Source organism: Mytilus californianus, unplaced genomic scaffold (genome assembly GCF_021869535.1).
Source record: "Mytilus californianus isolate M0D057914Y unplaced genomic scaffold, xbMytCali1.0.p SCAF_5, whole genome shotgun sequence".
NCBI lineage: Eukaryota > Metazoa > Mollusca > Bivalvia > Mytilida > Mytilidae > Mytilus > Mytilus californianus.
The window spans coordinates 107,299,854-107,325,530 of NW_026262701.1; the positions used below are offsets into that span (position 1 = coordinate 107,299,854).

The 25,677-nt window shown below is 32.3% G+C and overlaps 3 protein-coding genes across 13 annotated transcripts in view; 2 read left to right on the forward strand and 1 right to left on the reverse strand.

Moving 5' to 3' along the window:
* The window catches only part of LOC127700504 (uncharacterized protein YfbL-like), a 323,855-nt gene that overhangs the window by 157,690 nt on the left and 140,488 nt on the right, over window positions 1–25,677 (reverse strand). The window lies entirely within an intron of this gene.
* LOC127700500 (uncharacterized) overlaps window positions 1–25,677 on the forward strand; it is a 245,133-nt gene that overhangs the window by 55,862 nt on the left and 163,594 nt on the right. The gene's annotated exons all lie outside the window — the stretch shown is intronic.
* The window catches only part of LOC127700502 (uncharacterized), a 108,034-nt gene that overhangs the window by 31,114 nt on the left and 51,243 nt on the right, over window positions 1–25,677 (forward strand). The window lies entirely within an intron of this gene.

The window sequence follows — 25,677 nt, forward strand, 5'->3', positions numbered from 1 at the left end:
GTATCCTCATGCTTGTATTCTTGTATTTTGTAACTTGTATCCTCAGGCTTGTATCTTGTTACATGTATCTGCAGGTATGTATCCCCAGGCATTTATCCTCAGGCGTATATCCTTGTAATTTGTAACTTGTATCCTCAGGATTGAATCCTTGTATTTTGTAACTTGTGTCCTCAGGCTTGTATCCTTCTATCTTGTAACTTGTATCCTCGGGCTTGTGTCCTTATGTCTTGTTACTCGTACCCTCAGAATGTATCCTCAGGCATGTATCCTTGTATCTTGTAACTTGTATCATCATGTGCCGGGTGCATGATTTTCTCGCTGTGTTGAAGACCCATTGGTGACCTTCGGCTGTTTTCTGCTCTTTGGTCGAGTTGTTGTCTCTTTGATACAATCCCCATTTTCATTCTCAATTTTATGGTATCCTTGTATCTTGTAACTTGTATATCCTCAGGCCGGGTTGACCTTAGAAGAATTTGGCTCTTCTTTTTATTTCCCTTTTGGCCATTTAGCTCATAATGTTTCTACGTATTTCGTATTTATACATAACTTGCTTTGAATTGTTTGGATTTCTGCGTTCCTGATGAAGGTAAATTCAGAAAAGAGCATCGGTGTAATTTTTATGTGTACGGTTTATTAGATCATGTTCTTTTGACTTTAATCAACGCAATTATACATAACAGGGATAACAGGAATTGCAAAAATATCGCACCGTCCAACCAGCGCACATCATCAATATCTGACTCCTCCGAAGAAGAAAAACAGACACACAAACAACATAAAAAATACCGAATAACATATGGTCAAGTAAGTGTGACTTGGTACTTTTGATTGGCTGACAACTATCATAACGCCTTCCAATATCAAATTGTATTTCTCAATAAAATTCACATTCATGACTGCACGTGATTCCCCTGACAAAGTCACTACAATGCATATCTATTGGGCAAACAAACGAAAATCTTGATATCTCGTACATTCATAGTTGAAGCATATAAATTTAATTATAAGAATAGAATGCTTCTTTTTAGCGTTTATCGTGTGCATATTGTTAGTATGAAGCGCTTCATACAAAATCTGCTTTGGTCAATACTTTTAAACCCCAACAAAACTACAAAAAAGAAGGATTTGATTCTTAAATAATTGACGTGTTGTAAACCCTTTCCAATTTCTAAGATCAGATTATATCAGTTATTTATGCACAAAAAAGATCCATTTGTAATTGCACATACCACAATCGACTGTTTTATGAATATCTGTCTATAATTTAAAAGTTTACAAATATCTCGAAGCTCCATATTATAATTTAAGTAAAAACATGTATATAAGATGCATTTAATCCTAAATTATGGACCTTTATTAAACTTTAAAAGCCCATAGAAACAGATCTGAATCTACTAAACCAATTCCAACCAAACTTAAGCTGAATGATCCTTAGGGTATCTAGAATAAAGTTTGTATTTTATTTTCTGTTTCGTCAAAAAACATGGCCGCCATGGCTAAAAATAGAACATAGGGATAAAATGTAGTTTTTGGCTTATGTCTCAAAAACTAAAGCATTGAGAACAAATCTGACATGGGTAAAAATGTTCATTTGGTCAATTTCTATCAGCCCTGAAATTTCAGATGAATCTAACAACCAATTGTTGGGTTTCTGCCACTAAATAAGTTTTTATATGACTAAAATTGTCAATTGTCCCCTTAAGGAGTTATTGCCCTTTAAAGACAATTTTACACAATTTGTTTATCATGTTTTCTAACTTTAAAAAATCGTCTCCTCTAAAACTACTGAACCAAATTAAACCAAACTTAAGCTTAATGATTTTTAGGTTATCTAGAATAAAGTTTATGTTTTATTTTCTGTTTCTTCTGAAAACATGGTGACCATGGCTAAAAATACAACATAGGGGTAAAATGCAGTATTTGACTTGTATCTGAAAAACTAAAGCATTTAGAGCAGATCAGACAAGAAGTTAAAGTATTCATAAGGTCAAGGTCTACCTGCCCTGAAATTATCAGCCAAATCGGGTATCTCATTTTTAGGCTATTGCCCCTGAATTGATGATTTTAAGGAAATTTTGCAGTTTTCGGTTATTATCTTGAATATTGTTATAGATAAAGATCAACTGTAAACAGCAAAAATGTTCACCAAAGTAAGATCTACAAATAAGTTAAATGACCAAAATTGTCAATTGACCCCTTAAGGAGTTATTGCCCTTTAAAGACAATTTTTCCCAATTTGTTCATCTAGTTTGCTTACTTTAAAAAATCTTCTCCTTTGAAACTGCTGAATCAATTTCAGCCAAACTTGGGCTGAATGAGTTTCAGAGTATCTAGTATAAATTTTGTATTTAATTTCCTTGTACATCAGGAGACATAGCCACAATGGCTAAAATGGAACTTAGGGGTACAATGCATTTTTTCGCTTTTGAAGAAAATATGACAGATACAAAGAACATTTAAATGGCATTTTTAAGCCACTCATTAATATATATTGAAAAGCAAAAATAATCATTGATGAAAGATTTAAGCAAACAAATTAAAGGTGAGCAATTCAGGCTCTTGAGAGCCTCTTGTTGGAATTACTCTAGCTTTTTAAAATACAGTTAAATCTATATGAAATCGTGAACAAATCTAAGAACATTTTACATTTTCTGGTAAAATTCAAACACCATCCCAATTCATAATACAACCATCACATGATTCCTATTTGATTTAAAAATAAAGATAACAAGATGTGATATGATTGCCTATGAGACAGCTATGCACCAAAGGACAAGGATGGGAACAACTACATGTACTTAGGTATGGCCTTTGCCAATGAGCAAACATTTAAAACAAGCTGTAAAAGGTTCCCAGGACGACGAAGTATTAAAGAATTCAAATGGCCTGATATATGCATATATGATATAAAACAATTAAAGAAAAACGATTATTACAGACAACCACAGGATTGCAATATTCTTCCAATCTTTTATATGTAATCATAATATTACAGAAACTTATAGTATTATTGGTTATTGTTAAGATCAAAGTGATATGAAAAATTACTGATTTATAAAGTCGACATACGAAAAGCCATTATAAAAGCCAGAATCTTATCAGGAACATTCATCCTTAACTCTGATAGAGCTAAATTCAATCAGTCTCCAACACCATTATTCCAGCTATGTCGTTTATCCGATGAAGATAGTTCTCATTTTCTTCTAGACTGTCCACTTATAGCGAAAACTCGTACAACTTATTTTGAACCGATCAAAGATTGAATAATACAAAATACTGTTACCAAAACCTGGCCTGGATTATTCAATAACAAACTGGACCAATATTATTGATATATAACTTTTTAACTTCTGATAAAATCGTAATCAATAAAGATGCTATATACTGCATAATCATCCCTACTCAATAAATGTGATAAAATGATTTTAATATAAAAAATTGAATTGTAAATACAGATATTTCAAATATTATAAACAATATTCGAATCCTACAAAGAAAATTATATATTTGAATATGAATCAAAGGCACAATTTCTTATCGTCCACCTTTGCTTTTATTCATAAAATGCATTTATATTTATGAACCACATGTCAAATACATCTATTTTTTTTTTATTGGGGCCGAATCGACTGTAAATGTGGGCCGAATCGACCGAGACCTGAACGACTTTGGACGGATCGACATGAATGCTTTTGAGGTGGCCAATTATTATTAGTAGAGGAAGCCCGAGTGCTCGGAGAGAGACACCGACCTTCGACAGACAGGAAAACTGACAATCTTAGTCAATTTTGATTGGAGTCAAGCGCAGGATTCGAACTCAGTGTTGACAAGCTAGTGATACAGTAGATAAACTATTTTTTCTTTTGATAAACCTTTATTCAACTGACCACTGCCACTCTATACAAGTTATATGTTGCACTCTTATTAAGGTTGTTAGTACTCTAAGAGAGAGGCGAAAGATACCAGAGGGACATTCAAAGTCATGAGTCGAAAATAAACTGATGTTGTAAACCGAGCACGGAAATTCAGATAGTTGTTATTGGCTTTGATCTAGCTGTCAGTAACTGCGAGTACTTTCAGATCTGTACTTAGTGTCTTTTTGTTTTCGGGATGTATAAGTACCCGTCCACGTCCACTTTGTGTTTTTGTTAGATGTATTTCTATTTGTATCCATCTGATGAGTTAAGCCTTTTTCAACTGATTTTTATAGTTTGTTCTTATGTTGTACTGTTACACCACTGTCCCAGGTTAGGGGAATAGTTGAGCGCTCACAAACATGTTTAACCCCGCCACATTCTTTATGTGCCTGTCCCAAGTCAGGAGCCTGTAGTTCAGTGGTTGCCGTTTGTTCATGTCCGTCATATTTATTTTTCGTAAACTGTTTTGTTATAAATTAGTCCGTTAGTTTTCTCAATTGAGTTGTTTCATATTTTTCACGTCGGTTACTTTTATAGCCGACCTTGCGATATGGGTTTTTCTCGTTGTTGAAGGCCGTACGGTTGCCTATAATTGCTTACATCCACTTCATTTGAACTTTGGTGGGTAGTTGTCTCATTGGCAATTATATCACATCCCTTTTTGTTTTAGATTGACAACGCCATGGCTAAGAGTTGATAAAGATATCCTTGAATCAGTAATATTTCTTAGAATTGAATGCATGAATGAATGAATAAATGAATACTTTATTGCAGAAGCAAACATAATGCTATATCAAAATAACATAATATAAAATGACACTAACCAGAGACCAAAACAATATATAGTCATAGCAAACACAGAACTACACCTGTTATGCAATATTAATTATCAAAGTGCTCTCGACCAATGATATAATAAGATTTGATGTTCCTTAATTGTGAAGAATTACTGTAAATTATGTTCTTTGTAAGAGATTGTCCTCTTGTTTAGGCCAGCTTACAGTTAAAAAATAAATGCATTTTTACCAGTTTCGAAGGATTTATGCCGATTAAAACCGACTACAAGTTGTATTTTGCAACAAACAAAAAAACAAACATTAAAATAAGTTTACTGGTGCAGTAAAATTGGTATCGCCAATATTATTATGTGAATATGTATACTTAAAAATTACAACAACAACAAAAAAAACACCAAACAATATCAAAGCAATACAAAAATATATCCGTTTAAAAATTAAATATAACCTTTATCTTAATCTGTATGCTTTCCAAAACCCAGAGTATTGTATCCACTGCTGGTAAAATGGTAACACAGTCATTTCCAATATTTCGAAACAATTAAAACCGGCAACAAAATTAACTTTGGAATTTCATATGAAATGCATTTTATTTGAACATTTGAATTTTAGTTTATATTACGTAGTATTTGAATTAAAGAGCTGAAATAAACTATTGGCTGTGGAATGAAGTTCAGTTATACCTCGGATTTTGAATTTATTGATTTGAACTGTCAATAAACAAATGTCTTCAGCGGCTTTGACACGATTTTTTTTTATTTGTATTTTTCACCAGTATAATGTTGTACTTATATGACAATAAAGAATTGTATTTATTATTGAGACAAAAAGTGTTTGATTCTTTTTCAGAGAGATACAACATGTGTTTAAAGTAAATCTTCTTAAATAAATGGTTTAACATTTTCTTTACCATAACAAATTATCTGTGATAAGGAACTTTTTTCTTCTTCTTAATCTCGTGAATATCTTTTGGGATTGATGTTAAATTTGATTAAATAAGTCAGCTAAGTTGGGAAATATCAATGGTAACGAATTCAGTTCCAAAAATCACAATCATGGATAGAAAATTAGTTTTATGTTTTACATCGATATGTTTATTTGTCTTACTTATCCTGGTATTAATTACTAATTTCACAGGTAAGCTGATATTTTTAAATGGCGAATAAAAGTGGTGTGAAAGTGTGATTTTTAATTTAAATAGACGGTTTATTCCCGATTGTCCCTCTTTTTAAATTTTAGAGTTCTGATTGTCCCACATTATTGTATGAAGTAAAATGTTATTAAATAAACAAGGTTACTGATGTTTGTTTTGCTGAAAAAAACAAGAATTAATTATTGCATGTTAAAATTATTTTTTAATATCAATTTTATAAATGTATAAACTATGATTTGTTTTTAATAGATCATCAGATTAATGCACTTTTGATTAAATAATATAACATTTCTGAGTTGATAAATGTATCTATAATGTTACGTTTATTTTTAAAACAAATCTAAATACCGTAATTTTAATCATTAACTTTTTTCTAAAGTTTTGAAATAGATTTAGAATTAATGCATGCAATTTGAAAAAAAGTATAAACTCATTTACACACTACACGCAATTGTTGATGGAGAGTTGTTTCCACTAGTCTTTGAACTTTTACCTGGGAAGTCAGAGGACATTTACACAAGACTCGTTACACTACTGAAGACTGTTTGCACCCAACGTCACATTCACCTGAACCAACAACTTCTTCATTGATTTCGAAGCTGATGTTTAGAATTCTGCCAGATCTACCTTTCCAGGAATCACAATTAAAGGCTGTTTTTCCACTATACTCAGTGTATTTGGCGTAAAGTGCAGTCAACAGGACTCGTCACCAACTATAAAGGAGAACCAGACATTTATCAACTTGTACGCAGGGAAAAAGTTCTTCCTCTGGTACCACATGCAGAAATAGAAGACTTCTGGTTCCATGCACTTGAAGACCTGGAAAATTCGGACTCAACAGCAATTACCACTCCGTTTACGGACTAAGTCATAACATACTTAGTTGAAAGCAACAGCCAGCTATGGAACCATTACCAAAACAGAAGAACCAAGGACAACATACAACCTCGAAGGATGGCAGCTTGAAGAAGATGATCAAAGTACCACTACCAAACATATACATGCTACTGATCCTCATCAGTACCAAACCTGGAGAGTACGACCAACAAAGAGAGGAAAATACACACAACTTAATCAACACCTACAAGACTGACTCAAAGGTCGTCTTCAGAATGGTGAAGTTTGTGTGTGTTTCAGTATGCTAACATTGCCTCTTATTTGTTACACTTGGACTAAATTTGTTGGAATTATGTGATGTGTTGTGATGTTTATGTTATATATTATGTGTGCTTTATTGTTGTGCTTATGTATTATGTGTCCTTTATTGTTGTTCTTATGTATTGTGTGTGCTTTATTGTTGTACCTTCTGCATTGTGTGTGCTTTATAGTATCTGCTCTTCATGTCAAATATGTGCTTTAATGAATTAAGCGGTATATTTTTGTGAATTAGAAAATGAGGAAGGTGCGATATTATTCTTGGACCAACAAAAAGCATTTGATAGGGCGGAGTGGGAATGGATAGATTTTTGTTTATTAAACTTTGGGTTTGGGTAAAAATTCGGGAGTTGGGTAAAAATGCTTTTCATTAACGCTAAGACGTGTATTCATACGAATGGGTTTACTTCTAGATTTGTAAGCATAACTCGTTCAATTCGTCAAGGATGCACAATTGCTCCTATGTTATATATTCTGCAAGCAGAACCACTTGCAGCATCAATTAGAAACAACCCTAATATAGAAGGAATAAAACTCCCAACTAGAACTGGGGACTATATTGAAACAAAGCTAAATATGTTTGCTGACGATACTCAACTCTTTAATAAAAGTGAGGAGTCTATCGAAGAAACATTTAAAACTTTAAAACTGTACGAAAACGCTTCAGGGGCTAGAATGAATATGGAAAAGACTGTGGGTATGTATTTAGGCAAGTGGCGAAATAAAAAACCAAAATTTAACAAAATTAAATGGTCTAAGCGGCCTGTGAAAGCATTAGGGGTTCAACATGGGTATGGTGTGGACTTAGATCAAATTTGGTTAGAAAACATAAATGAAATAAAAAGCTGTATGGAGGTTTGGAAATCAAGAGATCTCACATTTACGGGAAAAGTTTTAATTATTAAATCTTTTGTACTGTCTATGATTGGATACGAAATTGAAATGAGAGGTATTCCAGATATATACGAAAAACAAATAAATAATATTATATGGTCCTTTATATGGGACGGGAAAACTAACCAAATCGCAAGAACAGTGTGCTGTTTACCGAAAGAAAAAGAGGGGATAGGAATGATAAACTTAAGAGACTTTATTATATCAAAACAGGTTAAAAGTATGTACATTATTGTAAACTCAAAAATACAAAAATGGAATGCAATAGGTAAATACTGGTCAACGTCACTAGACGAAAAATATGATACAGATTTTTTTTATATGTTCTTGTTCGGACACTAGAGGTCTTAGTCAAATAAAAATGTCTAAATATTATAAAGAACTTTTAATTTCCTGGACTGACTGAAAACCCAAAAATCTGTAACGAAAGAGGACCTTTTAGAAGAAATATATTCGGCAATTGTAAATTCAAGTTCAAGGGTCATGCCTCATATTATGCAAATTTTGCCTCCAGTGGAATAAAAAAAATAAAAGATATATGGGACTTTAATAATGAATCCTTTAAAACTTCTTTTGAAATTTTTAACAACCTTAAAGATAAAGGAACTGGATAGCACAATATAGCCGCATTAAAGCTTCGTTAACGCCTCAACAAATTGACCTTTTAAAAACAGACCCCATCATGCAAAGTCATTCCGATAGACCTATGAAAATAATAAAATTCTTGTCAAATTTCAAAAAATGGAGTTGTCGTTGATGCTAAAAAATTGTGCCTCAAAGATATTAGATACTTTTATGAGAATAACATAACTCCAAATAGTCAGTTTAAGTGGAAATTTACATTTTGGAAAAGAACTACCATGGGGCGATATTTGGGTCACTTTGAATAAGAATTTAGCAAATAGGAAAACTAAACAACTTCAATGGAAGCTACTTCATAATATAATTTACACAGAAGAAAACTTACAAAAAATGAATCGGTCAAACGGAAAGTGTCACTTTTGTAATGAAAAAGAATCCACTGTTTCATCTTTTTATTTACTGTAAACTGGTGGAAGACGTTTGGAGGGAAATTTTTGAGAAAATATGGGAATTTTGTTCAAAATTGAGTATCGAAAAATTACAACAATCGGAAACGAGTATCATTTTGGGTGTCATAAATGCAGATACATCATATTCTCAAATTTTAGATACGGTGCTTCTTATCACGAAATGGGTTATTTGGAAAACTAGAACATCGCAAAATATCAAAAGAAAGGGATAAGTAAATCGATGATTTTCAATATGATAAAACATGAAATGCAATTTTTGTTCAAATCCCTTAAACCAAACACGAACAATGTAGCCTTTTCTTCTATGTGCGACACTTTTTGTATATAAATATATATTTTTGCGTGGTCAGGCCAGTGTAATGACCTCTTCAATACTGAATAACTTATCATGCATTACTCTCAACTCTCTTTATACACTATGTATTTTCTATTGTGTATGATTGTGTATATTATATACTTGTAACAAGGACAGGTTGTATCAACAGGTACATATTATAAGCAAATATTTACTTACCATATCTTTGAAATAAATCATTTTTGGGAAACAAAATCTTAAATCCAACTTTTATGAAAGAACTACTGTAACACATTAATCTTCCTTTAAGTTATTTCTTAACGAGTAGCACGTGGCAAAAGATCACTCGACCAGAAATTTAAAGTAATAGAAATTAACATAACAAAAGAACGGAGTGAAGTGCTATAAAATTGAAACTGCCTAATAAATACAGGTAGCTCTTTTGAGAGAAAAAAAACCCCGATAGAATGAATACTTTATTCAAGCGATTATATTTGGTGTGATATTAAAAATGTATAGATAGATTATACTATATGTACATTTGTACAAAGATAGATGATATTTATAAAGATAGATGTTAATTATTAATAATGTGAGTTTTTTTTTCTCATTTGCTTTCCCCCCGACAAATGAGCCTGTAAAAATCGGGGACCCTATTGTTGCTTCCCTGGGCAACTAAGGGTTGATGTAACAGGTGATTATAAATAAAAAAATTTTAAATTTAAAAAAAAAAAAAAAAAAAAATTAAGCGGTATATTATGTGTGCTTTATTGTATTAAGCGTTTTATAATTTGTGCTTAATTGTAACTCTTTAGTACACATTTATGTAGAACTGAGGAGATCTATTTCATGACTTAATATCATATTTATGTGCACAATGAAATATGTGAATATTATTAATTGTTCATATTTTATAAGTTATATTGATAAGTTACCTGTAATTACCTGCTACACACTATAAAAACAAATTAATCACGTCTATCAAAACAATTCCCGATTGTCCCATATTTAAACTTCCCAATTGTCCCACAAACATATTTCTCATTGTCCCAGACAATTTCATTACTTTTTTACCTGTAATTTCAAAAAGTGGGACAATCGGGAAGACACCAAATAGACTGGTAGCCTTCCATGTAGGCTAATTAAACTCGATATTAAAAGGAGTGGACCGTATCAGGTATTCTTTATTCATTTTCCCATCTACTGCAGTTTCGAACAAGGGTATCACAAGAGCCTGAATCGCTCATTGGTAAAATATGCCATTTTGATATTTTTTTACTTTTTTGCAATCCTTTATGTTTGCTTATTTATAAATCTTATTTAGTGGCATGTGTGTAGATCTTGCATTTATTAGACAGATAATAATTTTTACGGTTTAAAGTATCAAACATTTCTATTAATTGATAGAAAAAATAAAAGTAAACAATTGTTAGATCAATTTATTCTTCAAGGAGTCTAACGATTTCTGTCATGTTGACTTTCTTGTAGATCCCATTTGCTGATATTTTTTTCTATTTAATTTTTCTCTAGTTTTGACAAAAATGCAAAAATAGGTAAAATTCATCATTTAGGAGAAATACATGGAACTGCAATCAGGAGTCACGTTGACTTATTTGTATATCTTTTTTGTGTTGAACATTTTTGTGAGTTGCCATTTCTCTCTACATATTATAGCTTCTGTGAAAAAGGCAAACATGGCTGAAAATCATCTTTCTAATGGATCGATTGACGATTTAGACAATGTTGATTTATTTGTAGATCTTATTTTGCTGAACAGTTTTGCTATTTACTGTTTTTCTCTATCTATTATAGTTTCTGCAAAATTGGGTTAATCTGACGCATGATTTTTTATTATTAATTGGTTTTGGCTTTTAACTAGCTGTCAGTTACTGCGAGTACTTTCAAATCGTACTTTCTTGTTTATTTGACCTGTTGGTACTAATTGTAATGCTTTTTTGTTATTTAATGTTATTCAGGGTTATATCTGGTCTATATAACAGCTTTGATAAGTGTTTGGTATTACTATAAATTTTCACTTCGTACTATGAACATCAAAATTATTTATTTTGTAAAAATATTTCCTTTCTCTACTTGAACTGTACACGTATACCTAACAACAAAATTATTTTCATTTACCTGTGTTTAAAGTAATTGCAAATGGCTGATATTTTTGTTCGAGCATATTGTTTTTCTTAAATTGTTTAACATTTCACAGCGGTATAACATGTTACTTTTATTATTCTTTCCTTAGCTTATTTATTTTGTATTTACATTGGTACATAGATCAAATTTATTTGTTCAGTATATGTTCACTGGTGTTAATATGTCCTTTGATTCAGTTAAGCCATTTCAGTTGAGATTCAATAGTGTGTCTTTCTATGTTGTGATGTTACACTATTGTTTGCAACTAAAATTTTCAATTACAAATACGTATTGCAGGATCTCAATATTGACGACTTCAAGTCTAAACCTCCTGATTGCACCTGTGCTATTTCCCCATTCATATATAATCCGGCTGGCCACGTTATTACTGGTGACCTAAACATTGTCAATAACACTTATCTGCAAAGTGTGTTATCCAGAGGCCCGAAATATAGTGAGCCTAAATCCATCACTTAGAAACATAACTTAAAAATACTGATGGATTCAGTCGAGGATTATGCCAGGCAATGGGTTAAACGCAACAAAGAAGACGTAGATACTCTTTCCCAATGGATTAAAGCTGTGAGGTCGTTGATACAAATCAGAATTAAAAAACTGAATGGGTCTATGAATACCCACGCTACATTAATCTTTAAAGACCCAGATGTTGCAAAACACTTGTCCTACCTCCATGACAAATATGTTGTTGTCCCCGCAGATAAAGCCCCAAACAACATAGTTTTTGTGTGTAAATCACATTACATAAACTGCTTGATAAATGAATAAGGTATTGACAATTCACGTAGAAACTCAACATATACCCCACAACACTTACCAAAGGGGGAAATCCTTGATAATCATAGGTCTGTTCTATGTTCCTTTGGAATTTCAACCAAAGATGAAGAACTGGATCTTCCATCACTTTATTGGATACCTAAACCTAATAAGTGTCCTTACAAACAACGGTTTATTGCTGGGTATTCCAAATGCTCCACGAAATCTTTTTCTAAATTATTAACATCAATTTTATCAGCAATTAAAGCCGGGCTTGAAAGTTATTGTGAAACTACCTATTCTAGAGGTGGCGTGAATCAGATGTGGATACTGAAAATTTCCAAAGATCTTTTAGAGTACATACAATCTAAGATTCTTTCATCTTGCAATAGTATTTAAACTTTTGACTTTTCCACGCTTTACAGAAGTATTCCCCATTCCAAACTAAATGACAAATTGAAAGAGTTGGTCCTGCTTTGCTTCATAAAAAAAAAGAATGGCCAAGTATCTTGTCTTAGGGAAGGATACATCCTACTTTGTAAAAAATCACTATGATTCAAGCAAAAAATTCTCTGAAACTGACATTATCAAGATGCTTGATTTCTTGATTGACAACATCTTTGTTACGTTTTGAGGACATGTTTTTCAACAAACAATCGGCATTCATATGGGAACCCCTCTTCTTTACGACTGTTTTCTTTATTCATATGAGGCTTGACTTCATACAGAAACTTCTGAGGAAGAAAGAAAAGAAATTAGCACTATCCTTTAACTTTACGTTCCGCTATATAGATGATGTTCTCTTACTAAATAATTCGAAATTTGGTGACTATGTTGAACGCATCTATCCCATCGAGCTTAAAATAAAGGTTACAACAGATACAGTTAAGTCTGCCTCATATCTTGACTTACATCTAGAAATTGACAATGAGGGTTGGTTGAAAACAAATCTTTACGGCAAAAGAGATGAATTCAGCTTCCCGATTGTGAACTTTCCATTTCTATGTAGCAACATTCCAGCAGCATTTGCATACGGAGTATATATCTCACAGTTGATATGATATTCCAGGGTTTGTATTTCCTATCATGATTTCCTTGGTAGAGGGTTGCTGCTCATAAGGAAGCTATTAAACGAAGAGTTCCAAGTGGTGAAGTTGAAATCATTCCGTCGTAAATTTTACGGACGCCATCACGAGTTGTTTGACCTTTCACAGATGATAGCGGATATGTTCCAAATGTCGTAACTACAATCCCGTCCACTTTGCTCCGAATGTGACCTACCTATTTAGACCTGCTTTTTGCAAGACCCCGCCGTTTTGTTTTGAAAATTACTCAAATTCGGATAGAACAATCAAATACCTTAACATTGTTCGATTTTTCAATATAGTTGTTAAGTGTTATTGAAGTTTTTACACCACTGTTATCTGTTATTCAGTTAAAGTTGGTGTTAACTCTTATCACTGTTATCATCATTTTATATTTGTTGTTAACTGTTTTTGCCAAAATTGAGGTGTTGTTAACATGTTGACGGACACCTATTGCTCCCCCCCTCATAAAGAACGATCAGGTAACGTTGGGCAAGATTTGGCCAAGTAGTTTCAGAGTAGAATATTTTGCGTCAAATTACAAAACCCTGCTGACATCAATTCATGCTGTCCTAGCTAACTTTCATATTGATGAATGTACTACATACAAGAATTCTTACAGCCCTCATAAACTTCATGACGTTGTGCAATACACAGAACAAAGCATGCAAAATTACAGTGTAGTAAAAACAAAGAATCAGCGAAATGTATAAAAAAAAATTAAAAAATATCAGAAGCAGTGACTGAACAACCAAATTTCAAAATAAATTTCAACCAGATTTTTACCTTCATTTGGTATAATCATGTTTCGTTTAGTTGCTTAGATTTAGAGTGTAAACATTGTATACGATATACAGGCGGATATTCAGTTGAAATTGAACAAAAGAAATGGAACTCTTTGTTAGAGAAAAACATGGTTGTCATGGCTAAAAATAGAACACAGGGGTAAAATGCAGTTTTTGGCTTATATCTCAAAAACTAAAGCATTGAGAGCATATCTAACATGGGGTACAAATGTTCATTAGGTCAAGTTCTATCAGCCCTGAAATTTTCAGATGAATCTAACAACTCATTGTTAGGTTGCTGCCCCTAAATTGGTAAATTTATTGAAATTTTGCAGTTTTTGGTTATAAACTTGAATATTGTTATAGATAAAGATAAACTGTGAACGACAAAAATGTTCAGCAAGGTAAGATCTACAAATAAGTTTTTATGACCAAAAAAATCAATTGACCCCTTAAGGAGTTATTGACCTTTAAGGACAATTTTACACAATTTGTTTATCATGTTTTCAAACTTTAAAAAATCTTCTCCTCTAAAACTACTGAACCAATTCCAACCAAACTAAAGCTGAATGATCCCTAGGGTATCTAGAATTAAGTTTGTGTTTTATTTTCTGTTTTGTCAAAAAACACGGCCCCCATGGCTAAAAATACAACATAGGGGTAAAATGCAGTTTTTGGCTTATATCTCAAAAACTAAAGCATTTAGAGCATATCAGATAAGAAGTTATCAGCCAAATCGGGTATCTGATTTTTAGGTAATTGCCCCTGAATTGATGATTTTAAGAAAATTTTGCAGTTTTCGGTTATTATCTTCAATATTATTATAGATAAAGGTAAACTGTAAACAGCAAAAATGTTCAGCAAAGTAAGATCTACAATTAAGTTTTATATGACCAAAATTGTCAATTGACCCCTTAAGGAGTTTTTTTTTACAATTTGTTCATCTAGTTTGCTTACTTTAAAAAATCTTCTCCTTTGAAACTGCTGAATCAATTTCAGCCAAACTTGGGCTGAATGAGTTTCAGAGTATCTAGTATAAATTTTGTATTTTATTTCCTTGTACGCCAAGAAACATGGCCACTTTGGCTAAAATGGTACATAGGGGTAAAATGCATTTTTTTGCTTTTGAAGAAATTATAACAGATACAAAGAACATTTAAATGGCATGTTTATGCCACCCATTAATATATATTGAAACGCAAAAATAATCATTGATAAAAGATTTAAGCAAAAATTAAAAGTGAACGATTCAGGCTCTTGAGAAAGTCTTGTTCTTTTCATTATCTTTTGATTTTTGCAATGGCGTTGTGTTGTCAGCTTTTCTTCAAATTTTGAGTTTTTAACGTCCCTTTATATCTCCATTGCTTTGTTTTCCTGTTTAGGAAGTCATACTTTGATAAACTAATCTTATTTAAACAAAAGTTCTGTAAAACTATCATAATCAATATGATGGATTTTTTTTATAGACAACATATTTGGTAGGCATGTTTTCCACAGAGAAGAAATTCCCTTGATACCAGTTGTGCCCTTTTCTTGTCAATGCTACCTTATTAATAGTATCATAGTCATTTGAGCAAAAAAAAAAACCAGATTGAGTAAAATAACACAATAGTTCTGTCCTTTACAGAAGTGATGGTGTCTGTAAAACTTTATTAGTGTAATGACTTCAACTTTACCACTTAAAACTCTTTGTTCAATTGCTTCTTTGTAATGTTAGCAGCAACCCTCTATCAAAGAAATCATTTTATGAAAGGAAATGCAAGCTCTGAGATACGGTATTAACTTGGAGATATATACTCCAGAAGAAATTTGAATCATCGTCAATTTTTTTATGAAACAAAGTACTGCTTATTCTTTCAATCTGTATTTAAGTTTTGAATTGGGGAATGTAAAGGGTGGAGGACTGGGGAATACCAATGTAAAGGGTGGATAAGTCGAATGTATGTTGCATGAAGAAGGTGACATTGTGTCTACTCCTTACAATTAATGTTTGTTTTTGTGTTGACAAACATGTCATTTTGACCTATAAAAGGTAATTTTATGGTATGATTAAAACCAGGTTTTGGTTGCTGATACAATAGATGTTAGAATTTAGAAAGAAGTTTTTTTGAGCATTTTGCAGACCCAGTAAAACTACATTGTAATTTACAATAAAACAGCTTCTGTAAATTCAGGAATTGTTGTGATTTTATTAATAGTAGAAATGTGACAGCATCAGGTTCCCAATGATAAAATCTCTCATTCATAATTTAAGGTCAAGGTCACATATTTTGTAAAATTTTGCATACAACTAAAAGAGGGACGAAAAATACTAGAGGGACAGTCAAACTCATAGATCGAAAACAAAATGAAAACGCCTAAAGCTTGTTGAACTATAACAGAAATTTGAAAAAAATAATGCATTTTTTAAACTCTTTTATTTGATGAAATATTACTGATTGAATTCTATCAAAATAGGTGTACATTTGTATAGAAAGCATATAAAAGTCGGCGAAAACATTTTTGAATTTGTCTAAAATTCATCAAATCTCTAATTTCAAATCCATAGATTTTTCCGTAAAAATGATATGTTTTTTATACATAAAATTCAGTTTTAATAATATAACGTAATCATATGGTCACTGACTTTGTTTTTGTTTCATTAACCAATCTGTTACCTAGTTGGCAGTAAAACGCCTGAAAAATTGACGTTTTACGTTTTAACATATCATTTTTAAAGAAAAATCAATGAATTTGAAATTAAGAATTCAATCAGTAATATTTCAGATAATAAAAGAGATAAATGCATTATTTCGATTTTCTAGTTGTAGTTCAAAGAGCCAAAGTTGTTTGAAATTTATTTACCAAAATCTGTGACAAAGCCCATTTACTGTAACTTGACCATAAGTAGTGGATTTTCGCTTTATAAAATTTTTGCTATCGCATTAATAAGAACTCAAATTTTTACCAGTAATCATAGATTCACAATAATAAATGCACACATTAATTTCTGGAAAATTTAGTGTTTTGTCTCATCACCCTCAGTGAGAAAGACAACTATGTAAATAAACATTATAAAAACCAAATAATTTTTAGGTATTTCGAAAGTCTCGACATTAAAATAAGGATATGTAGTATGATTGCCTGTGGGACAACTATCCACCAAAACCGTAAATAACTTGAGGGCAATGTACAATCTTCCACAACGAACACAAAAGTGTACAGGCTGATATGGTTGCCTGCTTTACTTATAATTGAACTTATGTTGAAAGTCTTTAATATGAGGGCTTTTATACAAGCATCACATAAACTTAACCTTATCAATGATCCATGTAAATGAGTCAAAGGTCAGATGAATCACGCCAGACTACTATGTTTTACATTTTACAATCATACCATGCATCATATATATGTAGCCTATCGCTTATAGTATCTAAGAAACAGACCTAATTACGAAAACTGAACATTGACCAATGAACAATGAAATAAGGTCAAGGTCAGATGAAACCTGCCAGACAGACATGTACAACTTACCATCATTCCATACACTAAATATAATAGCCCTATTCCTTAAAGTATCGGAGATATAGGTCAAGGACAGGTGAACCCTACCTGACGGACATGTTGACCTTGCAAGTATTCAAATATACTAATTTGCTTTTTTACCGTCTCTAACAAAGAGTTCCATTTCTTTTGTTTAATTTCAACTGAATATCCGCCTGTATATCGTATACCATGTTTACACTCTAAATATAAGGAACTAAACAAAACATGATAATACCAAATGAAGGTAAAATTCTGGTTGAAATTTATTTTGAAATTTGATTGCTCAGTCACTGCTTCTGATATTATTTAATTTTTTTTTATACATTTCGCTGATTTTTTTTTTTACTGCACTCTAATTTTGTATGCTTTATTCTGTGTATTGCACATCATGAAGTTTATGAGAGCTGTAAGAATTCTTGTATGTAGTACATTCATCAATATGAAAGTTAGCTACGACTGCATGAATTGATGTCAGCAGGGTTTAGTAATTTGACGCAAAATATTCTATTCTGAAGTTACTTGGCCAAATTTTGTCCAACTTTACCTGATCGTTCTTTATGAAAGAGGGGGGGTGGGGGTGGGGGGGGGGGGGGGGGGGGGGTGGTAATAGGTGTCTGTTAACATGTTAACAACACCTCGATTTTGGCAAAAACAGTTAACAACAAATATAAAATGTTGACAACAGTTAACAACAACTTTAACTGAATAACAGATAACAGTGGTGTAAAAACTTCAATAGCACTTAACAACCATATTGAAAAATCGAGCAATGTTAAGGTACTTGATTGTTCTATTCGAATTTGAGGAATTTTCAAAACAAAACGGCGGGTGTCTTGCAAAAAGCAGGTTTAAATAGGTAGGTCACATTCGGGGAAAAGTGGAGGGGATTGTAGTTACGACATTTGGAACATATCCGCTATCATCTGTGAAAAGTCAAACAACTCGTGATGGCGTCCGTAAAATTTACGAAGGTATGATTTCAACTTCACCACTTGGAACTCTTGGTTTAATAGCTTCCTTGTGAGCCCTGGAATATCATATCAACTGTGAGATATATATCTATATAGCGGAAAGTAAAGTTAAAGGATAGTGCTAACTTCTTTTCTTTCTTCCTCAGAAGTTTGTGTATAAAGCCAAGCCTCATATGAATAAAGAAACAAGTCGGGAAGAAAAGGGGCACAGTTGGTTCCCATGTGAAGGCCGATTGTTTGTTGAAAAACATGTCCTTCAAACGTAACAAAGATGTTGTCAATTAAGAAATCAAGCATCTTGATAATGTCAGTTTCAGAGAATTTTTTGTTTGAATCATAGTGATTTTTTACAAAGTAGGATTTATCCCTCCCTAAGACAAGATACTTGGCCTTTCTTTTTTTTATGAAACAAAGCAGGACCAACTCTTTCAATTTGTCTTTTAGTTTGAAATGGGGAATACTTGTGTAAAGCGTGGAAAAGTCAAAAGTTTTAATACTATTGCAAGATGAAAGAGTCTGAGATTGTATGTACTCTAAAAGATCTTTGGAAATTTTCAGTATCCACATCTGGTTCAAGCCACCTCTAGAAAATAGGTAGTTTCACAATAACTTTCAAGCCCGGCTTTAATTGCTGATAAAATTGATGATAATAATTTAGAAAAAGATTTCGTGGAGCATTTGGAAAACCCAGCAATAAACCGTTGTTTGTAAGGACACTTATTAGGTTTAGGTATCCAATAAAGTGATGGAAGATCCAGTTCTTCATCTTTGGTTGAAATTCCAAAGGAACATAGAGCAGACCTATGATTTTCAAGGATTTCCTCTTTGGTAAGTGTTGTGGGGTATATGTTGAGTTTCTACGTGAATTGTCAATACCTAACTCATTGATCAAGCAGTTTATGTAATGTGATTTACACACAAAAACTATGTTGTTTGGGGCTTTATCTGCCGGGACAACAGCATATTTGTCATGGAGGTAGGACAAGTGTTTTGCAACATTTGGGTCTTTAAAGATTGATATAGCGTGGGTATTCATAGACCCATTCAGTTTCTTAATTCTGATTTGTATCAACGACCTCATAGCTTTAATCCATTGGGAAAGAGTATCTACGTCTTCTTTGTTGCGTTTAACCCATTGCCTGGCATGATCCTCGACTGATTCCATCAGTATTTTGAAGTTGTGTTTCTAATTGATGGATTTAGGCTCATTATTTTTCGGGCCTTTGGATAACACACCACTTTTCAGATAAGTGTTTTTGACAATGTTTAGGTCACCAGTAATAACGTGGCCAGCCGGATTATAAATGAATGGGGAACTAGCACAGGTGCAATCAGGAGGTTTAGACTTGAAGTCGTCAATATTGAGATCCTGCTACACGTATTTGTAATTGAAAATTTTAGTTACGGTTGGTTTGGTATAGGTATGATCAGGTATAAGAAATGATAGGTACAGACTTATCTTTAAAAAAGGGAGGTATTTTCGACTTCACTGCTTTATGATGAAAGATATTGCCCAAGTTGATGGTATCCAGACCTTTGTTTGCAAAGGAAACATTTAGAAAGGATCTTTTCTCCTTAAAGATCTCCAAAGACAGTTACATACATGCTGTTTATGTTACGCCTTTGAGGGAGCACCGTAAAGAAAGAGATTAACAGCAAAGTTAATGTGATTAGTGGGAGTCTTGAAAGTTCTTGTAAATAACTGTTAAGGTAGATCGGGTGTCTTCCTACATCTTGGATTTTGAAAAAGCAGATAACAGTCGGACTAGATCTTTAATGAAACTTGCAAATTTCGAGAGTAGTATGTAATTCATATGTAAGACTTTTCATGTTGATATAGAAAATTATGTGTTTTATCATTTTTACGGCTGTATTTTCCAATAATCAAATTATTTTTGTTTTATTAATTTTTTAAAAATTTTTCAATAACAGGGTAGATAACTCAAATATAATGGGAGATAACTCGATAAAGTTACTTTTATAATAGAATGTGTTGTGAATTTACCTATTTTATTATGTAGCAAGAAAACGAGTCCCATGACCCCATTATGTCTTTTTTTATCTGAAAGCATATTATTAGTGCTGTACTCTCATATTTTATCTTAAAATGCTATGGTGTTGTTTTCTTTTTATCACCCACATTTGGGTTTTACTTGCATAATCTATACAAAATCTGACAATTTTGCTCAACCTATAGCGTGAAAAAAAGCAGGGTGACCCATACTTTTGATTACATTATTTAAAAAGCATGATATAAACTACATTTTGACAAATCATCAAAAAATTCCGTGGATTTAAATTAAAACACCCCATCTACCTTAAAAGAGATAAATTATGTCAAAAACAGTGAACACTTTAAATGTCAAGTAACAGATAACAGGAATCCATTTTCATATAAAACAGTTAAGAACATTGCCAATTTTAACAAAACAGATAACAGACAGTGGGTTGAAAACAGTTGACAGCTTCTATATATTTCAAATAACAGTTAAGAACACCTTGAAATAGCCCAAAACAGGTTAACAGAAAAAGGTATTGCCCCCCCCCCCCCCCTCCTTTATGGAACATGGTGAAAATTTTGTAACTGGGGAATTGATCCATCAACAAAAGAGACCGCTGTTGCTTAAAATAGAACATAGGGATAAAATGCAGTTTGCGGCTAATATCTCAAAAACAAAAGACGTAAGATTAAAACTGACACACGTTAAAACTATTCAATAGGACAAGGTCTATCTCCAATAGAAATTTAAAAAAAAAAATCATACAACCCATTTTGGAGTTATTGTTCTGAAATGTCAATTTTAGCAAATTTCTCATATTTTCCTCATATATTTTAAAAAACATTATAGATTGAGAGAAACTTAAATAGGTACAAATGACTAAAACAATAAGATCTCCTTGGAGATCTTACCCACGTTTGAATTTTTTGCAGAAACAAAAATAGACATAGAGCGTAAAAAATAGCAAAATTTAGCAAATAAAGGTAAATAGATGATTTATTATTTTTACCGAATTTTGCTGATACTATAATAGATAGAGAAAAACAGTAAATAGCAAAACTGTTCAGCAAAATAAGATCTACAAATAGATCAACATTTAAATCTGTATACTATTAAGACTTACATTTGTCATATATAAAGGAATCTTTTGTCCAAATGATATAAGTTACAACCTCACTTTGATATTCATTTCTTGTTTGATCGTTGTAAAAAATATCTTTTTCATAGAATGATATGTTTCATTCGGGTTTTCCACGATTTTACTATTTCGTCTTCATGATTATAATTGCACAGATTTCTTTCATGAAACAAGTATATACATTCTGTATGTGCCTGTCCCAATGTCAGGAGCCTGTAATTCAGTGGTTGTCGTTTGTTGCTGTGTTACATATTTGTTTTTCGTTCATTATTATGTTCTTAAATTAGGCCGTTAGTTTTCTTGTTTGAATTGTTTTACATTTGTCATTTCGGGGCCTTTTATAGCTGACTATGCGGTATGGGCTTTGCTCATTGTTGAAGGCCGTATGGTGACTTAAAGTTGTAAATTTCTGTGTCATTTGGACTCTTGTGGAGAGTTGTCTCATTGGCAATCATACCACATCTTATTTTTTATATCACAGTCATGAATTGCTTCTCCTTCCCATTACATACAATTTAACTTCTTTTTGTTTTTGAAATCATCCTACTCAAGTTTTATTTTTTTTGTAATGTGTTGGAGCTTAAATTGTGTTATTGCCTTAATAAATGTCAATAACTACAAGCAAAAGTATCGAATTTTGTATTATTTTTCTTAATGTAAGTTGTATGGTTGGGTTCAGTCTTACATTGGTCCCCGTCCAGTATTTTGCAATTTTGGGAATTGTTCAAAATATGTAAATTACGGAACCAACCGAATTTAATACAAAAATGCGCTTCAATTGCAATGAAACCGATGGGGAAGCTTTGATGTATTTTTTTATAACGATATTGAAGTTGTAGGGACAATTTGCCAATGAATTCATTTCACGACATTTAAAGAAAATCTCAGTTAAGTTGTCAGTTTTACAGCTTCATATGTGAACTTTAACACCTGGTTTAATCTCACAATGTTTTGTGTCTTCACTAAGTCATGTGATGAATGTTGTTGTTTGTCACTTTGTAGATCTTCGTTTTTCGTCGGAGTTCAGTATTGGTGTTCAATATTTTTCCAAAATTCATACAGAAAATATTATTTTTATTTTACACTAGGTTTCGTCAACTTTCTGATTTTGACCCTTTAAGTTAAACAAATATATCAGACATTTGCCGTACCTTTTTACTTGCCAATTATCTATAGAAATTTCATTGGTTTTTTATGCGTATTTCCCCCTTAATATACATTCCAGACTATGATTTGTTGAAATAGTAATTTTGTACTCCGTGTATGCTGCTATATTCATTGAGAATACAACCATCGATATGGAAGTGTTTGTAGGTGGAACAACCCTTCACGACACATGTGGGGCTCTTTAAATGGACAAAAACATGTGTACATTTGTAATTTAAAAACAAGGCGGTGATATAGGTATCATTCATGTATTATTCTAACAAAAAGATATTTCATTATTCTCTTTATTTTGTTGTCCTTCTTTACATATGGGTGTACTATTCATGTTGAATATTTTTGATTCACAAAGGAAAAAAAGGAAAATCCGTCTTATGTCTGACTGTGTTTCAAATGTTACAGAGAGAATAATAGTTCTGGTTTCTTCAATTTCAGAAATGTCTCAGTTTAATCACAGAAAAATATAAGGAGCGGATCAATCATTTACAACAAACATGTCTAAATAGCACTGATGGCTTTAAAGGTAAATCTACGGATACAGATTTCAAGTTTATAATTTTGATCGAAAAACAACATAATCTATTTTACTGCCAAATTAAGAAGATTTGGACAATTTCATCAAGGATCTACTTAGAAAGTTATCACAGAAAAGTAAAAAAGACAATTTAAGAAATGCGTTTGACGAAAATAAATGGAAATTGTCCGACTTAAATTCAATTATGAAAAAGACTAACAAGATTATGTTTGTTCGTGAACCCTATTCTAGAGTACTGCCTGGATATGTTGATAAACTTTTTGCGACTAGCAATGTTTACTGGGATGTAACATGAAGATCGGTGCTTGCAAAAACTCGAGAAGACTTTGATAATCATTATTTGTCGTGTGGTCATGATGTCTCGTTTCCAGAGTTTGTAAAGTATATAATTAAATCCGAAAAACAGGGTCTAAATCTTGATCGTCATTAAGCACCTTTATACAAACACTGTCGGCCATGTCAAATTTCATACGACTTCATCGGAATATTTGAATCGTTTAAAGAAGATATTTTGTTTTTGTTGGATTATTTGAATATTCAACACGTCAAAAACATAACACTTAGTGATTTTGAGTCTGAAATAACAGAATCAAGAGCTATATTTCAAAGTCAACGTTTGTTCAATATGCGAAAGAAACTTGAACGCTGTGTTTCATTTTACACTGCAACTAAGCGTACATAGAGAAAAATGCAGATAAGAGGTTTGATCTCGATACATAAACAATTTCCATTCGATGCAGAATATACTGAAAGTCAAATGACAAAAAAGAATCATTTGTCGCAGTCAAAAATGCTATTTCAAGTGTAAAAAATATAAGCGAAGTTAAAGCACAGCGTGATGCAGCATTGATCGAAGCATTTAAACTTGTGCCGACAGTCGACCTTTACTCCTTACGACGATTTTTAAAACCTGACTGTGCATTGTTTAATTATAATTCAACGCCTATGAAAATATTTGACAGACAAAATATGGACAAAAATAGTGTTCAATATTTCAATCTGTTTTGAAAATTAGCAATAAACATATTTGTGAACGCATTCAGGTAAAATAAAAGTTTCTATTAAAGAAATATATTCTAGAAGCTTATTTCGATAGATGTCCAAAAATACAATTTTAATGTCTGTCTCTGTTACACATAATTTCTTGTCTCATTGAATAAAATTGTTAAAACATAACCTTCTCAAACAAATTAATAGTATGTATTTTTTAGTAACAAAAATGGTCGTCGTAACAACCTGTCGAGAAAAGCAACATCTTATCCTAACCATTTGTTGATTTGTCAATGATCTGTAAAATGTATAAATATGCTTGATATTATAATATATCATAAATGTTACTACTCGATGTAGCACTGGGACTATTTGTCCGGCTAGCCAAATTATCAGAGGTGGAACTTTTTTCAAGTTATCCAGTGGAATATTGATGCATCCAATTGTCTGGACAAACTCATACTTATGGCTACTGTAATGATGTCTGTCCAAAAAGGTCCTGAATAATCTAATGTGTCGTTGAGGGGGTCTCCGTTTTTTAGTAACACCACAGCTTCTATAAAAAATACTTTGCTGTATAAAATATGAACACATGGTATGATTACCAATGAAACAATTCTCCACCAGAGACCAAATGACGTAGAAGTTAACAACTAAAGGTCACCATACAGCCTTCAACAATGAGCAAAATCCTTACCTCATAAAAAACTTTAAAAGGCCCAGAAATGACAAACGAAAAACAATTCAAACGAGAAAACAAACGGCCTGATTTAGTACAAAACAATAAACGAAAATATAATATACAACAACAAACGACAAGCACTGAATTACAGGCTTCTGACTTGGGGCAGGCACATACAGAAGTGGTGAGGTCAGATATGTCATCGAGCGCCCCACCCTCCCCCTAAACCTGGGACAGTGTATGGTACAACAGAATATCTCAAGTACAAACTATACAAAACAATCAATGAAAAACAAATATGATAAACAGCAAAAACTTGGGACAGGCACATATAGAATGTGGCGGGGTTAAATTGTTTAGCTTTGTAAGTTCAAAGCCAAACATAACGAATAAAAGGTCATGTATCTTAGACAAACATATAAATCAGTACACATCCAACATCCAATGGATTTAATGAAAATACGTCATTAATAGTCAGGGAAAGACATGACCTTGTATAATGCAAAAATATAGGTATCGACAGATTGTAGGACCATGAATGTACATGTATATGTGTATAACAATAATATCACATTCGATTTTAATTGATTGATAATAAAATCAATATCTATACTGATAAAATA